Below are 13499 nucleotides of genomic sequence, written 5' to 3' on the forward strand. Positions count from 1 at the left end.
AGGGAGGCCAACAAACAAGCCGAGTTAAGCTGGATTGAGCGCAGACACGCGTGTGTGTGATAGCCAGATTTGAAAATAGGTCTGAATGTATCCAGCTTAAAGGCTATCTGGATTCAATCCTACTGTAGCTGGACTGACTTTCTCCAGTGTGAACGGGGCCTTACAGTATTTACAGTGTGTATTTACGGCACTGTTGCTGCCTAATCTTTATGATTGTTTTATGCTTTATGATTGATGCAGTCTCCTGTTGTGCATGTATAGCTTCCTAGTTGGGTTGGTGCTCGTCACCATGGATACCAAGAAGCCTGTTGTCAAAGGGACTCCTACGAAACTCATTCTCTTCATGTTATAAACACCTGTAAATCCTGCTGAAGGGAATCCACAGCAGCTACACTGCCGCCGCTCTATGCATCACATCCCACTCGCAGTCCTCTGCTGTTCTGCCTCTCAGCCTGACTTTTGAACTCCCTGTGAGGGTACTCGATAACTTAACCATTTTATCTTGTGACCTTAAATCCTGAACTGCTGTGAAGAATATGAATATAGAAATTTAATCATAAACGCTGCCCAGCTACAGAGAGGTGCCATATATCAAACCTGCAGGCAGAGGAGGCGTTTAAAACGCAGCGGCTCCCCCGCTGTACGTTTGAAGCAACATGTTTCTGCAGATGAACAACCTTTCAGCGTCTAAATAAAGGTTATAAAAACCTGACATTTGTTCCACCCACTTGACGCCTCGGCAGCTGGCATGTGGTGACACCGAGAAATGCCACGGCAAGCTGGGTGTGCGAGTTCTCTGACACGAGATGCGAGCTCACACAGCGTTTTTTTTTTCCTTTTTTTTTTTTTGGCGTGTCAGTGTTTTTCATAGCGGCAGGAGCTGTGACAGCGCAGGAACATGACAGCCCATACGTTGGCTCCTCTCAAGTTTTTCTGTGAGAGATGATGTCAGTGTTTGTGACACGGAGTCTCTGAACACTGAGCGGATCCACACAGAAATGCGTTCGTGTTCTGGCCGTCCATCACACCAGGGACACAAGACAGAGCTGTGGTGACAAACTGTCAGGGTGTGTGTGTGTGTGTGTGAGGTCAGAGGCGCAAGACTGTATCTGACAGTATAATAACAACCACACAGATGCAGTGCCTTATACCCAGGCCTGCAGGTTTGACCTTATCACTGGAATTAAGTGATGGTGTTGGGTGCATTTTTTGGGTTTATTTTTATGTAAAAGCATCCAAGAATTAGACAATGGCCGACTAAATAAAGTGTGTCTGAATAAAAAACATCACATCAACACACTAAAAATGATCGGTAGTCCTCTCTAGTGGCCTTGGGGCTAAATGACTGTTCAGCGGTGCCATTGCAAGGATTGGGAATTAATGGCGGCTGACCGCCTCTCCATGCCGCTGATGGAGGGAGATTGGACTGACAACAATGATAAGGCTGATCGCTCCATCTTCCCTCCTGTTCTCATTCGTCATTCGGTGCCACCTTGATATAAAGGTTACCCATCTATCTGTCTCAGTGGAGCCGCGGCTGACCTGCCAGACGATGAACTGAGGTCTTTGTTGCTGTGGTGGAAAACGTACCCCTCTAACATCCGGCCGCTGCAGAACAGGGCCCCAGTATCCATCTACTGGTCACACCACCTTTCTAACTAAACTGCGGCACGGTGATGCAGTGGTTAGCACTGTCGCCTCACAGCAAGAAGGTTATGATCTTCTTCAAGGCTGACTCCGGGACTTTGAATCAACCTGTGTATATCAGTGTGAGGCGCCCTCCTCTGGTTGTGTCTATAGAGTGTGCATGAGAGACAGTAACGCTGCAGTTCCTCCCACGACCTCTGGGGACTTGTTCCAAAAAGTGTGCCGAAATTCATAGACTTCTATGTTAAAATGTGTAACTGTGGAGCAGAAATTAACATCCTGATACAAATTAATAATGTTCTTTTTATGCTTTGTTACAGTTTTATTTCAATTTTTTTTATTTCAACCAAAGAGCAAACCAATCAAGAAACTTACAGGGAGCGGTGTGTCACACAGGAAGACAATCTGGCACAAAGAGAAGCACAGGACTAAAATAGACAAGCTAACAAGACACAGGTGGAACACATTAGGGTGGGGCAAACAATCACAAAAGGCGGGAACACTGGGGAAGTAAAGGACATGCAACAACACCAGGGAGACAGGACAGAACCAGAGGAACATCACACAGACAGCCAGAAACAGGAACACAGGCAGCTCAAACAAATCCAGAAAAACACAACACAACCAAACAAATAATCAAGAAATAAGAACCCAAAATACCAAATCATGAGAGATTAACTTATTGTTTTGATTCCAAATCAATTGTTTATCAGATCTAGCACATGCAGATGCTCATAAATAATATAAAGCAGCAACAACAAGCTTCTTGGCCTGTTCGATGTGAAGCTGTTAAATGCACCTGGGACCAGGGGGACGATGGACGCTGCTCCGCTTCTGAAATGCGGCTTCATGTGATGGAGGAATGAACAGAAGGGCCTTGTGGTCTCTGTGTGAACAGGGTCACACTTCCACCTTCTCCATGTCCACCCTGTTGCTGTACAACATCATCACACTGACACAGGACGGGGCCGCAGAACGGTCCACACCAAGTGTCACTGAGCAGCCGCTAAACATCTGGGATGTTGGACCGCCGTCACCGGCTGTGGCAGTCTGACTGTCACACAAAGAAAAGCTGATAATAGTTTCATATTTTATCATTTCAAAGCTCTGTGACACATTTTTCTGAGACTCAAAGAACTGTTTGAAAATGGCTTCTCAGCTAAATATCCTCTCATGCGCTGCAAGGTCAGACCAATCATTTAAAATCAGACACACTGAGAGCTTTGGTGGATATTTTCCTGATCGAATAATGACTCAGCGATTGTCTGCCATCTAAAGACCTGGCTAATGATGAGAAACGACATGAAATGAATGACACAGCATGTCACAAATGGCTCATTCCTGTTATTGGTGCAACAGCCTGTGATTTCTCTAACAGCCTGTAATTTCTCCCGCATGGCGAGCTGGGGTTGAGAGAACAGGCAGGACCTGTGATTGGCCTATTTATAGTGTGTGTCTGTGTGTGTTTGTGTGTGTTTGTAATGAGAGTCGCTTCTGCAGAGCTGGGTTGGATGACTCTCTGCCGCCATTAGCGGAAATGTCAACACTGAGGTAAAGGCTCTGAATAATTTACTGTTAGTACTATAGCCGGAGTGTGCTTCCAGTCACAGCACCTCGCTCGGCACAGACGGAGTCATGCACAGTATGGCCGACAACAAACCTCCTTTATGTTCATGTGATATTCAAGCTTGGAGGCTAAATTAGCTTTCAGGCTTAAGCAGAAACATGTCATTCATCTCAGTGAGCGGTCGCACATCTCATCTCTAATTAGATGTCTCGGAGTGATGAGGGTGATGCAGCCCGCTGTTACTGCTGTGACCACAGTTCATCAAAGCTCGCAGTCAATCCAAGATGCCATCCTGTCCACGGGGCAGCCGCTGCTGTTTGAGTTACTTTTTCATGAGGATTTAGTTGCACATATTTGATTTTTTTCTGGATTTGCTCATTAAAATTGCAGATCAAGTTAATCACTCCTGCTTAAGCTGCAGTGGGTTTCGGTCACACAGCAGTGAGTGTGATGTGTTTAATCAATGTGAAGGGACAGAAACCGTTTCTGAGCATTTTTTAGTTTTTAGTGTGGGCTCATAAAGTCCTTCACCTGTGTGGAAACAGCACAATCATGGCTACAAGTAGAGAAGTTTGTTCAGTCTGTGGAGGTGAAGAGACACAGTCTCCTTCCAATGTGTGAAATAGTCACATGATGTGGATGTGAACTGTTTAGTGCTTTTACTACATACAGTAGCAGGAATCTGTGCTAGGGGGTCTGTGGATGGCTCTAATTTGCAAGGGACCTTTTACCCAGGAGTCCCTGGTTTGTGTCCACCTTGTGCCAGTGTTGCTTTATTTTGGTGACTGTCGTGACCATCACTTCCATCTTATTTTTCACTTGCTGTTTAGACTTAGGCAACAAAGAACAGGGTAAAGCTGTATGTTTACCAACATAAAACTTTTACCAGTTAAAATGCATCACTTAAAATAGTAAAACTTTGTCCTTCTACATTATGTCTCTGCAGTCATCTATGGTAATGAGCTAAAGATAGAGACCAAAAGAATGAGATCATGGATACAACCTGGCAAAATGAGACCCTGAGACCCCGTTTACACACAGTATTTTGAAAAACGACTTTCCTTCCCTCCGTTTTCTAAAATAACATCGTGCACACATCATCGTTTTCAAAAAAGTTTTCGTTTACATTAACCCACATAAATACGCTCCCAAGAGCCGTCATGACTACGCCAGGCCTGTGGGTGGCAGTGTAGGAAGAAGGAAGAAGCCTCATCGACGCAGTCTGGCTCTTTGTTTCAGAAGTTGTTCTAAAGTTGCTGAACCTGGAGACCTGACGTGTCTCTGCTCCTCTGCACAGTAAGAGGAGCTGTGTTTAAAATCCAAACACATAAAAAGTGCTGACACCAACAGAAATGCGTTTTTCTCCGTTTTTGTCAGTTCACATTCAAATGTGAATATGGCGTTTTCTCACATCTCCACTTTTGCCGGAGTTTTTAGAAAGATTTGTTTTGAGAAGCGGAAACTCTGTTTATGTGTAAATAAAAGAAACGAAGGGAAAAGTCTCAGTTTTTACAGATACCCGTGTATGTAGAAACGGGGTCTCAGACATTTGGGTGAGAGAGTAGCACAGAGATGTCACTGGGCAGAACAGAACTAGCACAGGACTGCTGAACCTCTCTGCCGGGGCAGCAGATTGCTCACAGGTGTGAACAATCAGCCAATAGTGATGAAGAGATCACCACCTAGAAGACACGCCCACACAGAGCCACACATACCAAACACTCACGCTACAGAAGGACAGAGAGGCAGAAAGAAGGGAGAGAGAAGGAAACAAGGAGACAACAGGAAAACTCAAACATGACACAATCATCTTTTTCAATTCTTTAATTTAATAAAGTAATAAATTAGCACAGTGCTAACATGTGATGAGTGGATTCCAAAATAAAAGGGGTCTGTCAAAGATCAGATTAATGAATGAACTCTTGGATGCAGACGTTATCGAGAACGGCTTTTTGCATTTCAGTAGATCAAATTGCTTCTTTCTGACACCATGTTTCATCAGCCTGAAAAAAAGATAACCACAGCTCCCCTCTCAGCACATTATCCCAGGCAGCGCAATGAAATCACACTGGTCGATAATGAAGAAATAAAACCTCCGCGGGTCAGGCAGTAATTAAATCAGATTTGCCTTCAGAGCCCGTGTGTGAACCTTTTTAGAGAGCTGTGGTATCACTGCTGATTTCTGCAGAGGGTGGACCAGCGGATGTGGTCCTGCCATGACCTGCTACTGACACAAACGACACGTTGTCACAGTATTGATCGGTAAGCTCGCTAATGAGAGCCAGAGAAAATCAGGAAATGTTTGCTAAAGAGCTAAAACGTCACCATGGAGACGACTGGGAGTGCTTGTCATTTGTTGTGATGCCAACTACTCACAGAGAAATATGTACTTCATTAATGAAGGGAGCAACCAAGTGGTTGTAAAGGCAGCTCACCAGTAATTGGCGAGTCGCTGCTGGTATTGATCAACAACCCAATCAGTTCTTGGTGGTGCAATCACCATCATTTACAGCAGCGTGTCAGCTAATAAAAGTGATGTATGTGGCTAAAAATGAACAAGATTGGGGAACACATTCTGGAAAGAACATGTAAGAGAAGCAACTTGTTCCAGTGCAAAAACAAATGTGATGTTTATATAAAGGCAGAGGAAGAATGTGGCCATAGAAATATTATCACCGCTTTTTTTCCTCATTGATCACATGACTGTTGAGTTTATCAGGGTTACCTAAATAACATCCCACATCATTTTTAATAATGGTTTCTTGCACAGCGTGTCATGATCCTGTGTTTCAGAATCAGAATCAGAATCAGAATCAGAATCATGTTTATTGCCATGTAAGTGAAGGGGGTTCACATTACTAGGAATTTGCCTTAGTGATTGGTGCATACAAAGAACATATAGCAATTAACATGCAATAAGATAAAAACTAAGATAAAATTAAGTAAATAAACTAAAGTAAGGCTAAATTTACGTGACAGACATGGCGTAACAGACATACAATGAGCAGAACATAAAATACTGTGCAGATGAAGTGGTAAACATAGACCCTTATATGATCGAATGGAACAGTGTAATAATGTAATAATGTAACAGGTACCACATGGATCGGTGAGGTGGTACTCGTGTGCAAGTAGTGCAAGATGGAGTAAACAGTGCAAATAGTCGTCATTGTGCAGTGACTATACTAAAGTGACCTTCTGAAGACAGTGCAGAGCAGTGCATTAATTACAGTTTTCGTTAGTTCAGTTCTCAGTGGGTCTTGTTGTCCTTTGAGGTGTTCGTCCATGCTGTGTTGTAGTTGTGCCTTGTGCTTCCTGTTTTACTTTGAAGGTCCGGTCTTCCTGGAGTATTCCCCTTTTACTTGTATACCCCTGTGTTTTCCACCAGTTTTGATCACCTGCCCCGCCCTGATAGTGTTCACCTGCGTCTTGTTGTCTGTGCCTACTTTGTCCTGTGCTCGCCTTTGCTCTTGTCGGGTCGTCTTGTCTGAGTCTTTGTTTGTTAGCGTATCTGCTGTTTTTGTATTTTTGTGAGTCTCATGTGCCACGTTGAGCCTTACCAGTTTTTCAAGCCTGAGTATTGATCTTGCCAGGCTTCTTTTGTGGACTCTGTGACTGATCTTAGACTGGATCTGGAAAATAAAGACTTTTTGTTAAGCTTCAACTGCCTGCTGTCCTGCACCTGTGTCCTTCCACCCCAAGACCCTGACACAATTTTTCCCAGTTAAATATTGACATACATTGACATGGTATTATTTCGTGCAGATTGACCTTAAATCATTTTTGTTACCACCAGCATGGCAACCTACAACCACACCCTGTCTTTTTGATGCCTAACTCTAACAGCAAGTGGAAAAAAGTTACCAAAATAAAGCTACAGTTGCATAGAGTGGACGTGAAGTTCTCCCTCATGCAGGTGTCCAAAAGCTTTAAACCTGTTTATTTCTGCTGTAAAGTGTGAATCACTTTTCACTGACTTTACACAGCAGCTCCTTCGTACTGTGTCCTCACGTCGAAATGTGCAGTTGGTCCTTTGATGCCTTTTGTTGCATCTCTTAAACAACATACACCATATGTTAACTGTGTGTAATTCACAGCAGGACAGCAGAGCGTGTATGTTTCAGCCAAACGAGTCTTTAGAAGCGCATCATTCAAACTTCATCTTTTCACATATCGCTGTCCGCAGACTGCGGCGTGGACGGTAACGTCTCATTAGCGGGCTAGCAGTACACATCTGAGATGACGGGCACTGACATGAAAGCTTCCTGGCCCTCTGACTTGAGCCAACTTTGTTCAGACGGGCTTTGAGTTAAACAAGACCGGGTGTTTTGTGCCTTGAGCCTGGATCCCTGTCAGCAGCTGCCAAAAGCTTGGGTTCTTTCTATCATCACTATTTGCTACTGACAACAGCAGAGTGTCACTCGCACTCGGGGAGCAACACACTACACCAAAGCGTGGTGTCCGCTGAGGCTGGGAGGCCCGCAGGCTGCTGTGCCTTTGTGGCGACGAGGCTTCATTTAAAGACACTTTCTCCGAGCGGACTTCTTGCGAAGAAGAACACGCTGCATGTCTGTTTGAAAGCACAGCGTCCGCTGGGGCACGAGGCCTGGAGGCTGCAGTGCTCCCGTCACACTGGAGCTGCATTCAAAAATAGTATTTCTAGCCACAGGGAAAGAGTCTCGTGGATACAAACGGATGTTTCTGTCACATTTGTTTCACCTAGGAAAAAAATAATAAATTTGCATTCATGGCAGCATTAATTCAGTTTTTACACTGAAAGCAATGAGCTGAACATGAAGCTATTGATTCCATTACAGGTCCATGCAGTGATGAGCTCAACAATCAATAAATCAATATCTCTGGACTCAATCTACATCCAATTTATACAGCCTGCTGTGCACGATCTTTTGTTTACCTTGGAGTTTATTTTGAAAATCCTGTTTCCTTACGTCTCCCTGTCTGTTTCACTTCCTCTTGTGTTTCCCTGCTTTGTGATTACCTGCCCCTCCTTGATTGTTTTCACCTGTGTGTATTTAAGTGTCGTGCTGCTCTGTGTCTTTGGCGCTCTTTGCTTTGTTTCTGTCTTTGTATTATTTGTGGGTTTTCATTGATTTTATTTTGCACTTTCTGTTGGCTGTTTTGGCGTTTTGTGTAGACCTACATTCAGGGTCCTCCCTGAACTCCAAACCACAGCAAGAAGAGCTCACTTACAGCAGTAGAGATGTGCACAGTGGTTCCAGCACAGCCTCATAAATAAATGACACATTAGCCTGATGTTTATTGAACCTATGGATGTATGGCCTGGTGCCACCTGATCAATGGACACATGGCTGCAAAGGTCCATGTAAGACAATTGGAGATGCTGACTCTGCAAGTTTCCTTTTCATATGAGGCTAGTTAGCCATGGAGAACTACTGGTTAAGGTTAGGCATTAAAAAGTGTCAGGTTTAGATAATAATCAAACATTCATACTAGTCCCAGAAATCTTGACCTAATATCACATTGTCCTGGTGATGAAAGGCAGAGTGCTTCAGTGGTCACAGTGTTTTCTAAAAGAGTCTATTTAACACAGACTATGAGTTTTTTCTCTTGTTCTTTTACAAATGTGACGATGAGATGAATGAACGAGAAAGGGATGTTCATGATGCACCTAAATTAAAGTACAGTAAGCCCCGCAGGGGCAACAGTGGCGCAGTGGGATAGCAGGGTTGTCCAACAATCCCAACTCCTCCCTAGTTGTGTTGTGTGTTCTTGGGCAAGACACTTCACCCTAGCCTGTGGCGCGCCTTGCTAGTCATTGTATGACACTGCTTGTGCAGCAGCTGTAACGAATTTCCCTCTGGGATTAATACAGTATCTAAAAAAAAAAAAAAAAAAAAAAAAAAAAAAAAAAAAAAAAGGACATCCACCCTGAGTGATGTCCACAGCTTACAGCTCCTCCTGTGGATCTGGGAGGCATTAACCCTTTCATGCCAGCCTATGGTTTCTTTAGGGGCTTGGACCTCAGGTTGTGACGCATCCATAAAAATGGGACCACGTTAGAGTAGAAGTGACTGAATGTGCTGTTCATGTGTGACAGCATTGGGAGCACTAAAAACTGTTTATATCACTCTTTATGTCGCTCAGTCTGTTTGTCTAACCTGCTCTCTCTGTCATTGTCAAACTGATCTACAAAATGTTGACCTACATTTTCTAATCGGCCACTGTGGAAAAATAATAAAAAAAGATTTTAAATTGGCGGTGAAACTAAATGAGTCTGAGCTCCAGGACTTCACAGCAGATGTTAGATTCTCAGGAGGATCCGAGTTTTACGTCAGAGGAGCAGAGCAGTGGAGACGTTTTAATGGGAGCACGGTGAGGAAGAACTCTCACACCAAATGTCTGCGACTCTTCCCTGATCTTTCATTTTACTGTGTAAACTAACTGAGCTTTGGAGCCAAAGGAGGTGATTGAACACAGCAGTGGGGAAATATGCGGCTAATTTAATAAAGTGTTTTTCTGCATGTAGGATTATGGTATCAGATGTCAGTCTCAGCCCAGGCACACTTCTATTATCGGCTCTATTTCAAGGAGAGGGACACAGATGAGGTAAAAACAATCAAGTGTTGTTGTTTTTTTTAAATAAAAATAGATCACCCCTCTCTCTTTTCAACAGAACATGCCAATAAACTGAAACGTTTGCATGTTTTATGCAGGAATGGTGGTCACCTGTGTGTGTTACCATACTGGGGGCTCGTCACTCCAAATAAATGTCATGCCTTCCCCTCAAAAAGCACCAATTATGTTGTGTGTGTGTTGAATATTGTTCTGTCGTACAGCGGGTACAGATGTGTGTTTAATAGGACACCCATTGTGTGTGTGTGTGTGTGTGTTTTCCCTTTAGAAAGATGTCAGCGTGCTAGTTTCCAGTTAGTGTCAAATCCTGTAAAACTGCTGGACCCTGTGTGTTCATGCTATAGTGTTGTGGTGTTTCAGAGACTGGTGCATGTGTGTAGGTGTGCTCCTACATTTACTGACCTTTAGGTGTCTCCGCAGGATCCCTCAGAGTCTGCTGAGAGGAGCAGAGGATGGTGTAAATGTGGAAGAATGAAGAGAAGGAAAGGGATTGGCAGTCCTGTGCCGAAATGTTTAAGAATAATGAGAAGAGAGCTCATGAATGTTGAGGTAAATCAATGCACAGACCTGAGTGGTCAACGATCGGCTAATTAATTTCAGGAAACCGCAACGTAAAGCCAGGCTGACCTGAAGGTGTAATTACACTAATGGCTCATTATTTAGAAATAATTAGCCATCAGGTGCTGTTTTATTGTCTAATGGTCATATAGACACATACTGTGTGTTGTCCTAGTGGAGGATGTCTCCGTGCCTTTAAACATAGGCAGCGTAAAATGGCACTGAAGGGGAGGCGGTGTTGTAAATAGCAGTGGTTGGGCTGATGAAAGTGACTGCAGCCAGCTGAGATCATGATTCATGGTGACATAAAAATGCAATCTGCTGCAATGCCGGTTCACACAGGAGTCAGGAACCAGGAAGGGCTGTGATGGCAGCACTTACTGGTGCTTCTGCTGATTTAACATACAGAGCATGTTGAGACAGGGGTACATATATATTAATATGGGATATATGGGAGAAAGAAGCATTAAAATAAATACTTCAAACAAACAAACGCTGCAAAGGTCAAACTGCGGCTACACTTTCTTCATGTTCTTATTTTTAAAGGTTTTTTTAAAGGATTCACTAAAAACACGCACATTACTGAAGCGATATTTGGCAGTGTAATCTTCCGCCATGTTGCCACTTCCTCCCTGAGGTTGATTTCCTGGCTTAGACTGGGCTTACTGAGCAGCTCCACTGGAAATATGCGACTAATGTGGGGCTTAATCAAGGCAATTGTTTGAAAGGTCATCTAATGAGTAGGAGTGAAGATCATATGTTAGCCTTTATCCCTCGCTGGGGGATCTGGTGGAGAACAGGGGCCACCTGCCGCCTCCTGTCACAACACAGGCTGATGTTAATTACCTAAAGTGATCTCTTTGTTTAACCACCTCAGCTGTTGGCCTGCCAGACCACTATGTAAAGATCTTACCCCATCTTTACTTGATGCAGAATTCATAAACCAGTGACAGACGTTCTTTATATGGTCCCAGTTGTTCCTAGTCAAACTCAGAAATGAAATTTTTTCCTGTTTATTTTTGTCACACTTCTTTTTATCCCAATTTCTGACAGAACTGGGACATTCACCTCAAATCTGTCACTCAGCTGCCGGAGCTGGTTTCCAGTGTCTGCTGTCATTGTCATCATCATCAGTTAAAAAACATGCTTTGGTTTAGGTCTTCATGAGAACAGTTTTGTTTTCGTGGATGGATTCTGGATTAGTGGCCTCAGGATTTGGTCAACATGGCCCCGCTGGCTTCATCACACCAGCTCACTGGAGGGTCTGCAGGGCTGAGACTCAGCCCCTCTTTAACGGAAGGCCATGGTTCTCAGCTGGAAAAGGGTGGAAGGCCTCAAGTGGAGGAGGTCAAGTATCTCGAGTCTTGTTTACAAGTGAGAGAACAGTGGACTGAGGGATTAAACGGTGGAGTCTGGGTTCAGTTGTTGCATGTCCTCCACCTCTAACACTTCCTGTCTCTCTCCGCTGTTATTTATCAATTAAATCCTGAAATGTCTGTGAGCTGCCTGCTTGCTGCATGGTCTGAGGCACCCCCAGCCCACGCAGAGCTCCTCGCTGCTTCCTAAACAGGTCAGAAAGTACGATGTATAGCATCGAACTTTCTGTGCACCTGCACAACCTGAAGCGCTCCGAGGCTGGCCTCGTTTGTATCATCGGAGCAAATTTAGCTTCTGGCTTCATCTTATTTTCCTTCCAGCTGGTCTCATTGCAGCTGATTCATTCAGCCCTCTTCTTAATTGCTTTTTTTAGCTTAGCCGTATTGTAAATAGAATGCTCCAGTTCAGAGGATCTATACATTTAAATGAAAGGTCAGAGCATAAAACATTTAGAAACCAACCAGGACACAAATGTCCTCTATATGTCTTTGTATATTACTGTATTTGCTCTGCTTATATTTGGAAAACAAACTGTCATGTTGCAGGTTTTGGGGACACACTGTCCAGTTTATTAATGTGCTTCACAAAAATACCCTGAAGAAACTTTGCAGCAGTACGTTGGACAGACTTCCTGCTTGTTTTGGGGGGTGCAGGGTGAACAGCTCACAGGTCGACCTGCATCTCCTGCTGCTGCCTGCTGATGAAGAGTTCAGTATCTGTGAGGTCTCCAGTGATTCCTGCTGCTGCTTCAGGGGAAATAAGTCGGTCACACTGTCTAATGATAAAAGGGGGAAACATTACAACATTGCACACACAGCCTGTGAGTGTGGACAGTAGCTGAAAATCCTCATAAACACACAGACAAACTCTTTACTGGCCTCTTAAATGCTGGAATACAAAGCCTCCTCTGTTTACACACTCGTGCTAAGAATAATCTGCTGTTTTCTACAAAGTCTACTTCTGCTTGTGTTGTGTTTCACCTGTCAAAATAAAAGACCTCAAATTCTACTCATTGTTTATTATAATGACAGTGAACTGACTCTTCAACACACCGTAAGACACCTAAACGAAGGCTTTTATATGCTAAGAGAGTGGATGAAATGAAGAAAATGAGACATGATGAAAATAACTGTTCCAAAGAAGCGTAAACAAAGGTCACAAACTTCAAATCCTGGAGGTTGTTCTTTAAAAAAACTCACAATTCTTCAAATACAATGACTAAAACTGGGCCGCATGGTGCTGCAGTGGTTTAACTTGAGGAAATACTGACAGTACTGGATACTAGTTTCTACTAGACTGGTGTGATGACGGCAAGGACCAGGAATGCACATTTTTCTAGGAAGGCTTAATATTGAATTTTTGCCAATATGACACGTGCCAAAATTGTTGTAATAATCAATATATGTGTGTTTTCTTCCATATTTTTATATCTCAACACATAATTTACCATCCTGTACATGCCAATGTACTGTGCAATGTGTGGAACAGCTTCCTTAAAAGGTATTTTTAATAACAACACACAGGGGGGACAGTGTGATCCTGGCCTCACCCGCTCTCCCCCTCATTACTTCCCTCTGCCCTGGTTAAGAACCTGAAGACTGCACAGTAACCCGCTGATCTTTGATCTGTTCTGCACAGACTGGGCACTTTGGAATAGTTTGTCACCATTAGCTGAGATGCTAAAACAAAACTCCTCCATCCTCCTACCTGCAGGAGAAACACTTCCTGTCAGCAG

Source organism: Parambassis ranga, chromosome 10 (assembly GCF_900634625.1).
Source record: "Parambassis ranga chromosome 10, fParRan2.1, whole genome shotgun sequence".
Taxonomy (NCBI): domain Eukaryota; kingdom Metazoa; phylum Chordata; class Actinopteri; family Ambassidae; genus Parambassis; species Parambassis ranga.